Raw genomic sequence first — 13,025 nt, 5'->3', positions numbered from 1 at the left:
CAGAGTACGAGTCTAAGACCTTAGCTATTAGGCCAGAGTAAGAGTTAAGACCTTAACCTGTAGGCCATAGTACGAGTATAAGACCTTAGCTATTAGGCCAGAGTAAGAGTTAAGAACTTAGCTATCAGGCCAGAGTAAGAGTTAAGACCTTAACCAGTAGGCCAGAGTAAGAGTTAAGACCTTAACCTGTAGGCCAGAGTAGGAGTTGAGACCTAAACCTGTAGGCCATACTATGAGTCTAAGACCTTAGCTAATAGGCCAGAGTAAGAGTTAAGACCTTAACCAGTAGGCCAGAGTAAGAGTTAAGACCTTAACCATTAGTCCAGAGTACGAGTCTAAGACCTTAGCTATTAGGCCAGAGTAAGAGTTAAGACCTTAGCTATTAGGCCAGAGTAAGAGTTAAGACCTTAACCAGTAGGCCATAGTACGAGTCTAAGACCTTAGCTATTAGGCCAGAGAAAGAGTTAAGACCTTAACCAGTAGGCCAGAGTAAGAGTTAAGAACTTAACCTGTAGGCCATAGTACGAGTCTAAGACCTTAGCTATTAGGCCAGAGTAAGAGTTAAGACCTTAGCTATTAGGCCAGAGTAAGAGTTAAGACCTTAATCATTAGGCCAAAGTACGAGTCTAAGACCTTAGCTATTAGGCCAGAGTAAGAGTTAAGACCTTCGCTATTAGGCCAGAGTAAAAGTTAAGACCTTAACCAGTAGGCCAGAGTAAGAGTTAAGACCTTAACCGTTAGGCCAGAGTACGAGTCTAAGACCTTAGCTTTTAGGCCAGAGTAAGAGTTCAGACCTTAACCAGTAGGCCAGTGTAAGAGTTAAGACCTTAACCATTAGGCCAGAGTCTGAGTCTAAGACCTTAGCTATTAGGCCAGAGTACGAGTCTAAGACCTTAGCTATTAGGCCAGAGTAAGAGTTAAGACCTTAGCTATTAGGCCAGAGTAAGAGTTAAGACCTTAGCTATTAGGCCAGAGAACGAGTCTAAGACCTTAGCTATTAGGCCAGAGTACGAGTCTAAGACCTTAGCTATTAGGCCAGAGTAAGAGTTAAGACCTTTGCTATTAGGCCAGAGTAAGAGTTAAGACCTTAGCTATTAGGCCAGAGTACGAGTCTAAGACCTTAGCTATCAGGCCATAGTACGAGTCTTACACCATAGCTATTAGGCCAGAGTAAGAGTTAAGACCTCAACCATTAGGCCAGAATACGAGTCTAAGACCTTAGCTATTAGGCCAGAGTAAGAGTTAAGACCTTAACCATTAGGCCAGAGTAAGAGTTAGGACCTTAACCATTAGGCAAGAGTACGAGTCTAAGACCTTAGCTATTAGGCCAGAGTAAGAGTTAAGACCTTAGCTATTAGGCCAGAGTAAGAGTTAAGACCTTAACCAGTAGGCCAGAGTAAGAGTTAAGACCTTCACCATTAGGCCAGAGTACGAGTCTAAGACCTTAGCTATTAGGCCAGAGTAAGAGTTAAGACCTTAACCAGTAGGCCAGAGTAAGAGTTAAGACCTTAACCATTTGGCCAGAGTACCAGTCTAAGACCTTAGCTATTAGGCCAGAGTAAGAGTTAAGACCTTAGCTATTAGGCCAGAGTAAGAGTTAAGACCTTAACCATTAGGCCAGAGTACGAGTCTAAGACCTTAGCTATTAGGCCAGAGTAAGAGTTAAGACCTTAACCAGTAGGCCAGAGTAAGAGTTAAGAACTTAACCTGTAGGCCATAGTATGAGTCTAAGACCTTAGCTATTAGGCCAGAGTAAGAGTCAAGACCTTAGCTATTAGGCCAGAGTAAGAGTTAAGACCTTAACCATTAGGCCAAAGTACGAGTCTAAGACCTTAGCTATTAGGCCAGAGTAAGAGTTAACACCTTAGCTATTAGGCCATAGTAAAAGTTAAGACCTTAACCAGTAGGCCAGAGTAAGAGTTAAGACCTTAACCATTAGGCCAGAGTACGAGTCTAAGACCTTAGCTATTAGGCCAGAGTAAGAGTTAAGACGTTAACCAGTAGGCCAGTGTAAGAGTTAAGAACTTAACCATTAGGCCACAGTACGAGTCTAAGACCTTAGCTATTAGGCCAGAGTAAGAGTTAAGACCTTAACCAGTAGGCCAGTGTAAGAGTTAAGACCTTAACCATTAGGCCAGAGTATGAGTCTAAGACCTTAGCTATTAGGCCAGAGTACGAGTCTAAGACCTTAGCTATTAGGCCAGAGTAAGAGTTAAGACCTTAACTATTAGGCCAGAGTAAGAGTTAAGACCTTAGCTATTAGGCCAGAGTACGAGTCTAAGACCTTAGCTATTAGGCCAGAGTAAGAGTTAAGACCTTAACCAGTAGGCCAGTGTAAGAGTTAAGACCTTAACCATTAGGCCAGAGTACGAGTCTAAGACCTTAGCTATTAGGCCAGAGTACGAGTCTAAGACCTTAGCTATTAGGCCAGAGTAAGGGTTAAGACCTTAGCTATTAGGCCAGAGTAAGAGTTAAGACCTTAGCTATTAGCCCAGAGTACGAGTCTAAGACCTTAGCTATTAGGCCAGAGTACGAGTCTAAGACCTTAGCTATTAGGCTAGAGTAAGAGTTAAGACCTTAGCTATTAGGCCAGAGTAAGAGTTAAGACCTTAGCTATTAGGCCAGAGTAAGAGTTAAGACCTTAGCTATTAGGCCAGAGTAAGAGTTAAGACCTTAAGCAGTAGGCCAGAGTAAGAGTTAAGACCTTAACCTGTAGGCCATAGTACGAGTCTAAGACCTTAGCTATTAGGCCAGAGTAAAAGTTAAGACCTTAACCAGTAGGCCAGAGTAAGAGTTAAGAACTTAACCTGTAGGCCAGAGTAAGAGTTAAGACCTTAACCTGTAGGCCATAGTACGAGTCTAAGACCTTAGCTATTAGGCCAGAGTAAGAGTTAAGACCTTAGCTATTAGGCCAGAGTACGAGTTAAGACCTTAACCATTAAGCCAGAGTACGAGTCTAAGACCTTAGCTATTTAGCCAGAGTAAGAGTTAAGACCTTAGCTATTAGGCCAGAGTACGAGTCTAAGACGTTAGCTATTAGGCCAGAGTAAGAGTTAAGACCTTAACCAGTAGGCCAGAGTAAGAGTTAAGACGTTAACCATTAGTCCAGAGTACGAGTCTAAGACCTTAGCTATTAGGCCAGAGTAAGAGTTAAGACCTTAACCTGTAGGCCAGAGTACGAGTCTAAGACCTTAGCTGTTAGGCCAGAGTAAGAGTTAAGACCTTAACCAGTAGTCCAGAGTAAGAGTTAAGACCTTAACCTGTAGGCCATAGTACGAGTCTAAGACCTTAGCTATTAGGCCAGAGTAAGAGTTAAGACCTTAACCAGTAGGCCAGAGTAAGAGTTAAGACCTTAACCTGTAGGCCAGAGTAAGAGTTAAGACCTTAACCTGTAGGCCATAGTACGAGTCTAAGACCTTAGCTATTAGGCCAGAGTAAGAGTTAAGACCTTAGCTATTGGGCCAGAGTAAGAGTTAAGACCTTAACCATTAGGCCAGAGTACGAGTCTAAGACCTTAGCTATTAGGCCAGAGTAAGAGTTAAGACCTTAACCTGTAGGCCATAGTACGAGTATAAGACCTTAGCTATTAGGCCAGAGTAAGAGTTAAGAACTTAGCTATCAGGCCAGAGTAAGAGTTAAGACCTTAACCAGTAGGCCAGAGTAAGAGTTAAGACCTTAACCTGTAGGCCAGAGTAGGAGTTGAGACCTAAACCTGTAGGCCATACTATGAGTCTAAGACCTTAGCTAATAGGCCAGAGTAAGATTTAAGACCTTAGCTATTAGGCCAGAGTAAGAGTTAAGACCTTAACCAGTAGGCCAGAGTAAGAGTTAAGACCTTAACCTGTAGGCCATAGTACGAGTCTAAGACCTTAGCTATTAGGCCAGAGTAAGAGTTAAGACCTTAACCATTAGGCCAGAGTACGAGTCTAACACCTTAGCTATTAGGCCAGAGTAAGAGTTAAGACCTTAAACATTAGGCCAGAGTATGAGTCTAAGACCTTAGCTATTAGGCCAGACTAAGAGTTAAGACCTTAGCTACTAGGCCAGAGTACGAGTCTAAGACCTTAGCTATTAGGCCAGATTAAGATTTAAGACCTTAACCAGTAGGCCAGAGTAAGAGTTAAGACCTAACCTGTATGCCATAGTACGAGTCTAAGACCTTAGCTATTAGGCAAGAGTAAGAGTTAAGACCTTAGCTATTAGGCCAGAGTAAGAATTAAGACCTTAACCAGTAGGCCAGAGTAAGAGTTAAGACCTTAACCTGTAGGCTAGAGTAAGAGTTAAGACCTTAACCTGTAGGCCATAGTACGAGTCTTAGACCTTAGCTATTAGGCCAGAGTAAGAGTTAAGACCTTAACCAGTAGGCCAGAGTAAGAGTTAAGACCTTAACCTGTAGGCCATAGTACGAGTCTAAGACCTTAGTTATTAGGCCAGAGTAAGAGTTAAGACCTTAACCAGTAGGCCAGAGTATGAGTTAAGACCTTAACCATTAGGCCAGAGTACGAGTCTAAGACCTTAGCTATTAGGCCAGAGTACGAGTCTAAGACCTTAGCTATTAGGCCAGAGTAAGAGTTATTACCTTAGCTATTAGGCCAGAGCAAGAGTTAAGACCTTAGCTATTAGGCCAGAGTACGAGTCTAAGACCTTAGCTATTAGGCCAGAGTAAGAGTTAAGACCTTAACCATTAGGCCAGAGTACGAGTCTAAGACCTTAGCTATTAGGCCAGAGTAAGAGTTAAGACCTTAACCAGTAGGCCAGAGTAAGAGTTAAGACCTTAACCAGTAGGCCAGAGTACGAGTCTAAGACCTTAGCTATTAGGCCAGAGTAAGAGTTAAGATCCTAACCATTAAACCAGAGTACGAGTCTAAGACCTTAGCTATTAGGGCAGACTAAGAGTTAAGACCATAGCTATTAGGCCAGAGTATGAGTCTAAGAGCTTAACTATTAGGCCAGAGTAAGAGCTAAGACCTTAACCATTAGGCCAGAGTACGAGTCTAAGACCTTAGCTATTAGGCCAGAGTAAGAGTTAAGACCTTAGCTATTAGGCCAGAGTAAGAGTTAAGACTTTAACCATTAAGCCAGAGTAAGAATAAAGACCTTAAACATTAGGCCAGAGAAAGAGTCTAAGACCTTAACCATTAGGCCGGAGTAAGAGCTAAGACCTTAACCATTAGGCCAGAGTAAGAGTCTAAGACCTTAACCATTAGGCCAGAGTAAGAGTTATGACCTTAACCATTAGGCCAGAGTAAGAGTCTGGCCAGAGTAAGAGTTAAGACCTTTACCATTAGGCCAGATTAAGAGTCTAAGACCTTAACCATTATGCCAGAGTAAGAGTTAAGACCTTAACCATGAGGCCAGAGTAAGAGTCTAAGACCTTAACCATTATGTCAGAGTAAGAGTCTAAACCTTAGCTATTAGGCCAGACTAAGAGTTAAGACCTTAACCATCAGGCCAGAGTACGAGTCTAAGACCTTAGCTATTAGGCCAGAGTAAGAGTTAAGACCTTAACCATTAGGCCAGAGTACGAGTCTAACACCTTAGCTATTAGGCCAGAGTAAGAGTTAAGACCTTAACCATTAGGCCAGAGTATGAGTCTAAGACCTTAGCTATTAGGCCAGAGTAAGAGTTAAGACCTTAACCAGTAGGCCAGAGTAAGAGTTAAGACCATAACCTGTAGGCTATAGTACGAGTCTAAGACCTTAGCTATTAGGCCAGAGTAAGAGTTAAGACCTTAGCTATTAGGCCTGAGTAAGAGTTAAGACCTTAACCATTAGGCCAGAGTACGAGTCTAAGACATTAGCTATTAGGCCAGAGTAAGAGTTAAGACCTTAACCATTAGGCCAGAGTAAGAGTTAAGACCTTAACCATTAGGCCAGAGTACGTGTCTAAGACCTTAGCTATTAGGCCAGAGTACGAGTCTAAGACCTTAGCTATTAGGCCAGAGTAAGAGTTAAGACCTTAACCTGTAGGCCATAGTACGAGTATAAGACCTTAGCTATTAGGCCAGAGTAAGAGTTAAGAACTTAGCTATCAGGCCAGAGTAAGAGTTAAGACCTTAACCAGTAGGCCAGAGTAAGAGTTAAGACCTTAACCTGTAGGCCAGAGTAGGAGTTGAGACCTAAACCTGTAGGCCATACTATGAGTCTAAGACCTTATCTAATAGGCCAGAGTAAGAGTTAAGACCTTAGCTATTAGGCCAGGGTAAGAGTTAAGACCTTAACCAGTAGGCCAGAGTAAGAGTTAAGACCTTAACCTGTAGGCCATAGTACGAGTCTAAGACCTTAGCTATTAGGCCAGAGTACGAGTTAAGACCTTAACCATTAGGCCAGAGTACGAGTCTAACACCTTAGCTATTAGGCCAGAGTAAGAGTTAAGACCTTAAACATTAGGCCAGAGTACGAGTCTAAGACCTTAGCTATTAGGCCAGACTAAGAGTTAAGACCTTAGCTATTGGGCCAGAGTAAGAGTTAAGACCTTAACCATTAGGCCAGAGTACGAGTCTAAGACCTTAGCTATTAGGCCAGAGTAAGAGTTAAGACCTTAACCAGTAGGCCAGAGTAAGAGTTAAGACCTTAGCTATTAGGCCAGAGTAAGAATTAAGACCTTAACCAGTAGGCCAGAGTAAGAGTTAAGACCTTAACCTGTAGGCTAGAGTAAGAGTTAAGACCTTAACCTGTAGGCCATAGTACGAGTCTTAGACCTTAGCTATTAGGCCAGAGTAAGAGTTAAGACCTTAACCAGTAGGCCAGAGTAAGAGTTAAGACCTTAACCTGTAGGCCATAGTACGAGTCTAAGACCTTAGTTATTAGGCCAGAGTAAGAGTTAAGACCTTAACCAGTAGGCCAGAGTATGAGTTAAGACCTTAACCATTAGGCCAGAGTACGAGTCTAAGACCTTAGCTATTAGGCCAGAGTACGAGTCTAAGACCTTAGCTATTAGGCCAGAGTAAGAGTTATTACCTTAGCTATTAGGCCAGAGCAAGAGTTAAGACCTTAGCTATTAGGCCAGAGTACGAGTCTAAGACCTTAGCTATTAGGCCAGAGTAAGAGTTAAGACCTTAACCATTAGGCCAGAGTACGAGTCTAAGACCTTAGCTATTAGGCCAGAGTAAGAGTTAAGACCTTAACCAGTAGGCCAGAGTAAGAGTTAAGACCTTAACCAGTAGGCCAGAGTACGAGTCTAAGACCTTAGCTATTAGGCCAGAGTAAGAGTTAAGATCCTAACCATTAAACCAGAGTACGAGTCTAAGACCTTAGCTATTAGGGCAGACTAAGAGTTAAGACCATAGCTATTAGGCCAGAGTATGAGTCTAAGAGCTTAACTATTAGGCCAGAGTAAGAGCTAAGACCTTAACCATTAGGCCAGAGTACGAGTCTAAGACCTTAGCTATTAGGCCAGAGTAAGAGTTAAGACCTTAGCTATTAGGCCAGAGTAAGAGTTAAGACTTTAACCATTAAGCCAGAGTAAGAATAAAGACCTTAAACATTAGGCCAGAGAAAGAGTCTAAGACCTTAACCATTAGGCCGGAGTAAGAGCTAAGACCTTAACCATTAGGCCAGAGTAAGAGTCTAAGACCTTAACCATTAGGCCAGAGTAAGAGTTAAGACCTTAACCATTAGGCCAGAGTAAGAGTCTGGCCAGAGTAAGAGTTAAGACCTTTACCATTAGGCCAGATTAAGAGTCTAAGACCTTAACCATTATGCCAGAGTAAGAGTTAAGACCTTAACCATGAGGCCAGAGTAAGAGTCTAAGACCTTAACCATTATGTCAGAGTAAGAGTCTAAACCTTAGCTATTAGGCCAGACTAAGAGTTAAGACCTTAACCATCAGGCCAGAGTACGAGTCTAAGACCTTAGCTATTAGGCCAGAGTAAGAGTTAAGACCTTAACCATTAGGCCAGAGTACGAGTCTAACACCTTAGCTATTAGGCCAGAGTAAGAGTTAAGACCTTAACCATTAGGCCAGAGTATGAGTCTAAGACCTTAGCTATTAGGCCAGAGTAAGAGTTAAGACCTTAACCAGTAGGCCAGAGTAAGAGTTAAGACCATAACCTGTAGGCTATAGTACGAGTCTAAGACCTTAGCTATTAGGCCAGAGTAAGAGTTAAGACCTTAGCTATTAGGCCTGAGTAAGAGTTAAGACCTTAACCATTAGGCCAGAGTACGAGTCTAAGACATTAGCTATTAGGCCAGAGTAAGAGTTAAGACCTTAACCATTAGGCCAGAGTAAGAGTTAAGACCTTAACCATTAGGCCAGAGTACGTGTCTAAGACCTTAGCTATTAGGCCAGAGTACGAGTCTAAGACCTTAGCTATTAGGCCAGAGTAAGAGTTAAGACCTTAACCTGTAGGCCATAGTACGAGTATAAGACCTTAGCTATTAGGCCAGAGTAAGAGTTAAGAACTTAGCTATCAGGCCAGAGTAAGAGTTAAGACCTTAACCAGTAGGCCAGAGTAAGAGTTAAGACCTTAACCTGTAGGCCAGAGTAGGAGTTGAGACCTAAACCTGTAGGCCATACTATGAGTCTAAGACCTTATCTAATAGGCCAGAGTAAGAGTTAAGACCTTAGCTATTAGGCCAGGGTAAGAGTTAAGACCTTAACCAGTAGGCCAGAGTAAGAGTTAAGACCTTAACCTGTAGGCCATAGTACGAGTCTAAGACCTTAGCTATTAGGCCAGAGTACGAGTTAAGACCTTAACCATTAGGCCAGAGTACGAGTCTAACACCTTAGCTATTAGGCCAGAGTAAGAGTTAAGACCTTAAACATTAGGCCAGAGTACGAGTCTAAGACCTTAGCTATTAGGCCAGACTAAGAGTTAAGACCTTAGCTATTGGGCCAGAGTAAGAGTTAAGACCTTAACCATTAGGCCAGAGTACGAGTCTAAGACCTTAGCTATTAGGCCAGAGTAAGAGTTAAGACCTTAACCAGTAGGCCAGAGTAAGAGTTAAGACCTTAACCATTAGTCCAGAGTACGAGTCTAAGACCTTAGCTATTAGGCCAGAGTAAGAGTTAAGACCTTAGCTATTGGGCCAGAGTAAGAGTTAAGACCTTCACCATTAGGCCAGAGTACGAGTCTAAGACCTTAGCTATGTGGTAAATATTTCATTACCGGTACTATTTTTTATGCGGTAAAATCTAGTAAGAATAACTCAGTAAATATAAGAGGCAGAATCCGTGGTATTAGAGGTTCTAAAGGCTTTATTCCTTAACAAAGGAAATACAATTCGAATTGCAGGCTTCAAATTCCATCACCACGAGAGTTCAGGAAGGAAGGGCATACATTAGTGACAGGTAATGATATTTATATGGAAAGCATTACGTTAAGACAGATGCAAGAGGCGTAACAGCTGATAATACAGATAAAATAGGCATACGTAACTAAAAAAGGCGGACATATAGGCGTAACTTATAAAACGTCATTATACATGATGTCACAAGTGGGTGGATCCATAAGAGAATCCTGCAATGTCAGCAGAAATATTTGGCAGAGATGCGCGCGCAGCCGCATGACGTGTGATTGACGTGCAACTAGAGGGTGAAGGGGACTTGACATTTAGCTCTACATGTGGAGACAGAAGTCTGGGGGTCATGTCAACCTAATCCCAAATCATATCTAATATCCTATGTTTAAAGAACTGTGTTATCCAAAAGGAAAGGTCTCTAGGATAGAATCTATTCTATACTGACTGTTAGTGCGTGTACAAACGTCTAAGTGTCTACATGAGATGCGAGGGGGCAGGAATCTTCCATGGTGACAGGGGCTATGAATTACTTGCATGAGGACAGCGAGGCCTGGCCCTTTGCACGGTAGCTGGAGGAATGTTTACCTAAACTACTAGACAGGAATGTATCGGATGAGGAGCGGAGCAGATAATCTTGAAGGTGAAATACAGTTTTTGGCAGGCAACAGGCTGGATCAGGCACCGTTAGCCGCGCAGGGAGTAGGACAAAGTTCATGGATACAGATGCAGGCTCAGACTGGAGCTTTCAGAGGCAGAAGGCAGGAAAAGGCTTGATGACAGAATTCAGGGCCTACTCGCCTGAATCTGTAAAATGTGGAAAGTGAACCACATAAAGTCGGTGGCCTTTCATACTTAGGAGTGGAATATCTGACCCATTCATGGCGGATCTGAAAGAGGACATGTTGACGGTGGACGCACATGTATTTGCGTCTTCAGAGCTGGAACTGGAGGGAACATACATGTACTTATAGCATGCACATGGAGCCGTTGGGGTCTACGATAGGGGACATAACTGATCACAAAATTCATATTTCCTCATTCCCTCCTTGTCCCCTACGGACCCTCAGGAGATATCGATCTTCATCAATCCATCGATCTGTTCATATAGCATCATTTGTTCTTCTTTCTTCTTCCGGGATTTTGAATGAAAACTTGGAGGTGGGATACACGATGTGGCACACAGGCCGCAAATCGCTGGCCCACATTGTAGACATAAGCAACAACTGAATAGTATGAGGAAGCCAATACCTAGGAAGGATAGGATCCTCCATCCCCAGGCGGACAACACGCCCCAGAACCAGCCGGACCAAGTCCAGGTGCCTGGGCTCTGGTGTATCTGGCTTATAATCTTATGAAGGCGGGTTATGGCTTTATATACTGACGGCGAATTTTCTGGTATGAAAACGCAGCAACTTGATCCGATGACCCTACAAGCTCCGCCCCTATCGGCCAGGATGACGTCAAGGACAAGACGATTTTGAAGCACAACAATCCGCATAGCAGACTGCTCCTCTGTTAAATTGCCTAAGGCGGAAGTAGTCTCGTTCACTACTGCTTCAAGGGTTCTAGTTAATCTACGTATCAGCTTACTATTAGTGACTGTACTTATATAGGGAAAGAAACCTTTATTGAAATCTGTGTATTGCTCCCATGCTGTTTCAGTGTAATCGACTATTGGGAGATCTCTCTGCTGTCTATTGTGTACTAAATGGGTATTTCTATGATAATCAGGAGGAGCTAGGAAGACAGGTGGCAGAAGGAATGCTATGTAACAGGTACCATCCCAATCTAGGGGTAGACGTATATATGCGGTCTGGCCACATATGAAGTAGTAATGACGGGAAGCTTTAAATGTAGACTTGCCTTGATCACTGAATTTTATTACAGTGGTGCATTTACTATGGCCCATGTGTATGGAACCATTCTTTCTAACACATAATTCCCCTTTTACTGGGAATACTGACATGGCGGGCAAGATTGGTGTAGCTTCAGATTCAACGTTCAGGATCATGAGGTTAAGTGTAAAATTACCTAATCCATATACTTCATTTTCTAGATCAGTTCCTGTTCTTTTGGGAAGTCCCTCCTTGTTAGGGTAGCAGACTTTAAGCAAAACTAGGTTCAGGTTTCCCCATACCCAGTTGTCTTGATAAACTGCGGAATTTGAATCTAGGGAATTAATCAAACTAAACCATGCTCCACAGGAGCCAATGTGTGTGAACGGATATGGAAAGAGGGGCAAAACTCCCTTATAGTTCTGATAGGGAGGGAGTCGGCCACATATCCAACAATTTGTGGCATTGCTGGTCTGGTGGGAATGATGTAACATACTGATGAATGTGTTGTTGCGCAGCGCAAATCTATAGGACAACTCATGCGGAGGTAATTCGCTAAAAGAGTGTTCTGCAGTTACATTGTAAGCACGCTTAAAAATAGGGTAATACATGTGCAATAGTATACTGGAAATGATGATCAGAAGACTTAATAAGGTTACTGTACAGTGACTACGAAGTGATTTACAATACGCATGCTTTTTAAGCTGCATCTGTTGATTTCTTTCTCTATTCCGGTCTAGAGGATACATGTCAGAGACAAATTCAACCGATTCACCTTGGAGAGGACTTAAACAATCAAATTGTCTGACTTACTAGACCTTAATTTCAGTTTATAAAGTTCCGTTTCTGTGGGTTCAACCAAGGGGAGCTTTGAGTCTGTTTGTGAGGGACAGGGCTGAGTGTTCACACTGGATGGTAGTCCATAAAATTTCTTGATATGACTCGAGTGCAACCACCCTTTACATCCCTCGATCTTCACGGCTGTCCTTGTTGTCAGTAGAACAAGCTTTGGCGATTTCCACCTAGGCTCCAGTTGGGTCTTCCGGTCGAAATTCCGGACCAGAACCAGGTCGCCCGGAACCACGTCATGGGGCTTCACCTCAGTATTATCGGGAAAAGCTGCAGCTACCTGTGAACGACAAGATTGTAGTGCAGACATCAAGGAAGCCAGGTAATCTGTCAGCATATTACAGTCAACATCAGTGATTTTGCGAGGTATAGGCGTCCCCCACATATTTGGTGGTCTACCGAAGATCACCTCGTACGGGGATAGCCCTGTTCGAGAATGTGCTACCATTCTCATGTAAAAGAGCGCAACTGGTAAGGCTACTATCCAATCAACACCTTTTTCTCTACATATTTTGGACAATCTAATTTTCAGAGTTTGATTATGGCGTTCCACGAGACCTGCTGCCTCGGGATGTCGGACACAGTGGAATTTCCATTGCTAGCCTAACAAAAGGGAAACATGTTTCATTAGTTCGGATGAGAATGGCTGGCCGTTATCTGAGTAGACAACACGTGGTAAACCGTACCGTGGGAAGAATTCTCGGACTAACTGTTTGGCAGTAGTCGGGGCAGTGTAATCTGAAACCGGGTAGGCTTCTGTCCAACGGGAAAGAGCACAGACAACTACGAGAACATATTTGAATCCTCGACATCGTTCCATCTGGATATAATCCATCTGGAGGACTTCAAAAGCATGATCGGGAGATTGAAATCCACCCTGTTCTACGGGGATGCTTTTACCTGGATTAAACTGACAACATATCATACAGGTACGTACTTTCTGTTTGGCTGCTGCTCGCAAGTGTTTGTTGAACCAAATGTGTTGAATACTGTCTAGCATAGCTTTTTCTCCTAGGTGCGCTGGACTATGTATTGTGTTAATGATGACTTGAACCATGGAGTCGGGAAGAAACCATATAGATTTTTCCTTCGTCATCCA

The sequence above is a fragment of the Triturus cristatus genome, chromosome 6 (assembly GCF_964204655.1).
Source record: "Triturus cristatus chromosome 6, aTriCri1.1, whole genome shotgun sequence".
In the NCBI taxonomy this organism is placed as follows: domain Eukaryota; kingdom Metazoa; phylum Chordata; class Amphibia; order Caudata; family Salamandridae; genus Triturus; species Triturus cristatus.
Note: the sequence above shows the minus strand (reverse complement) of the source record.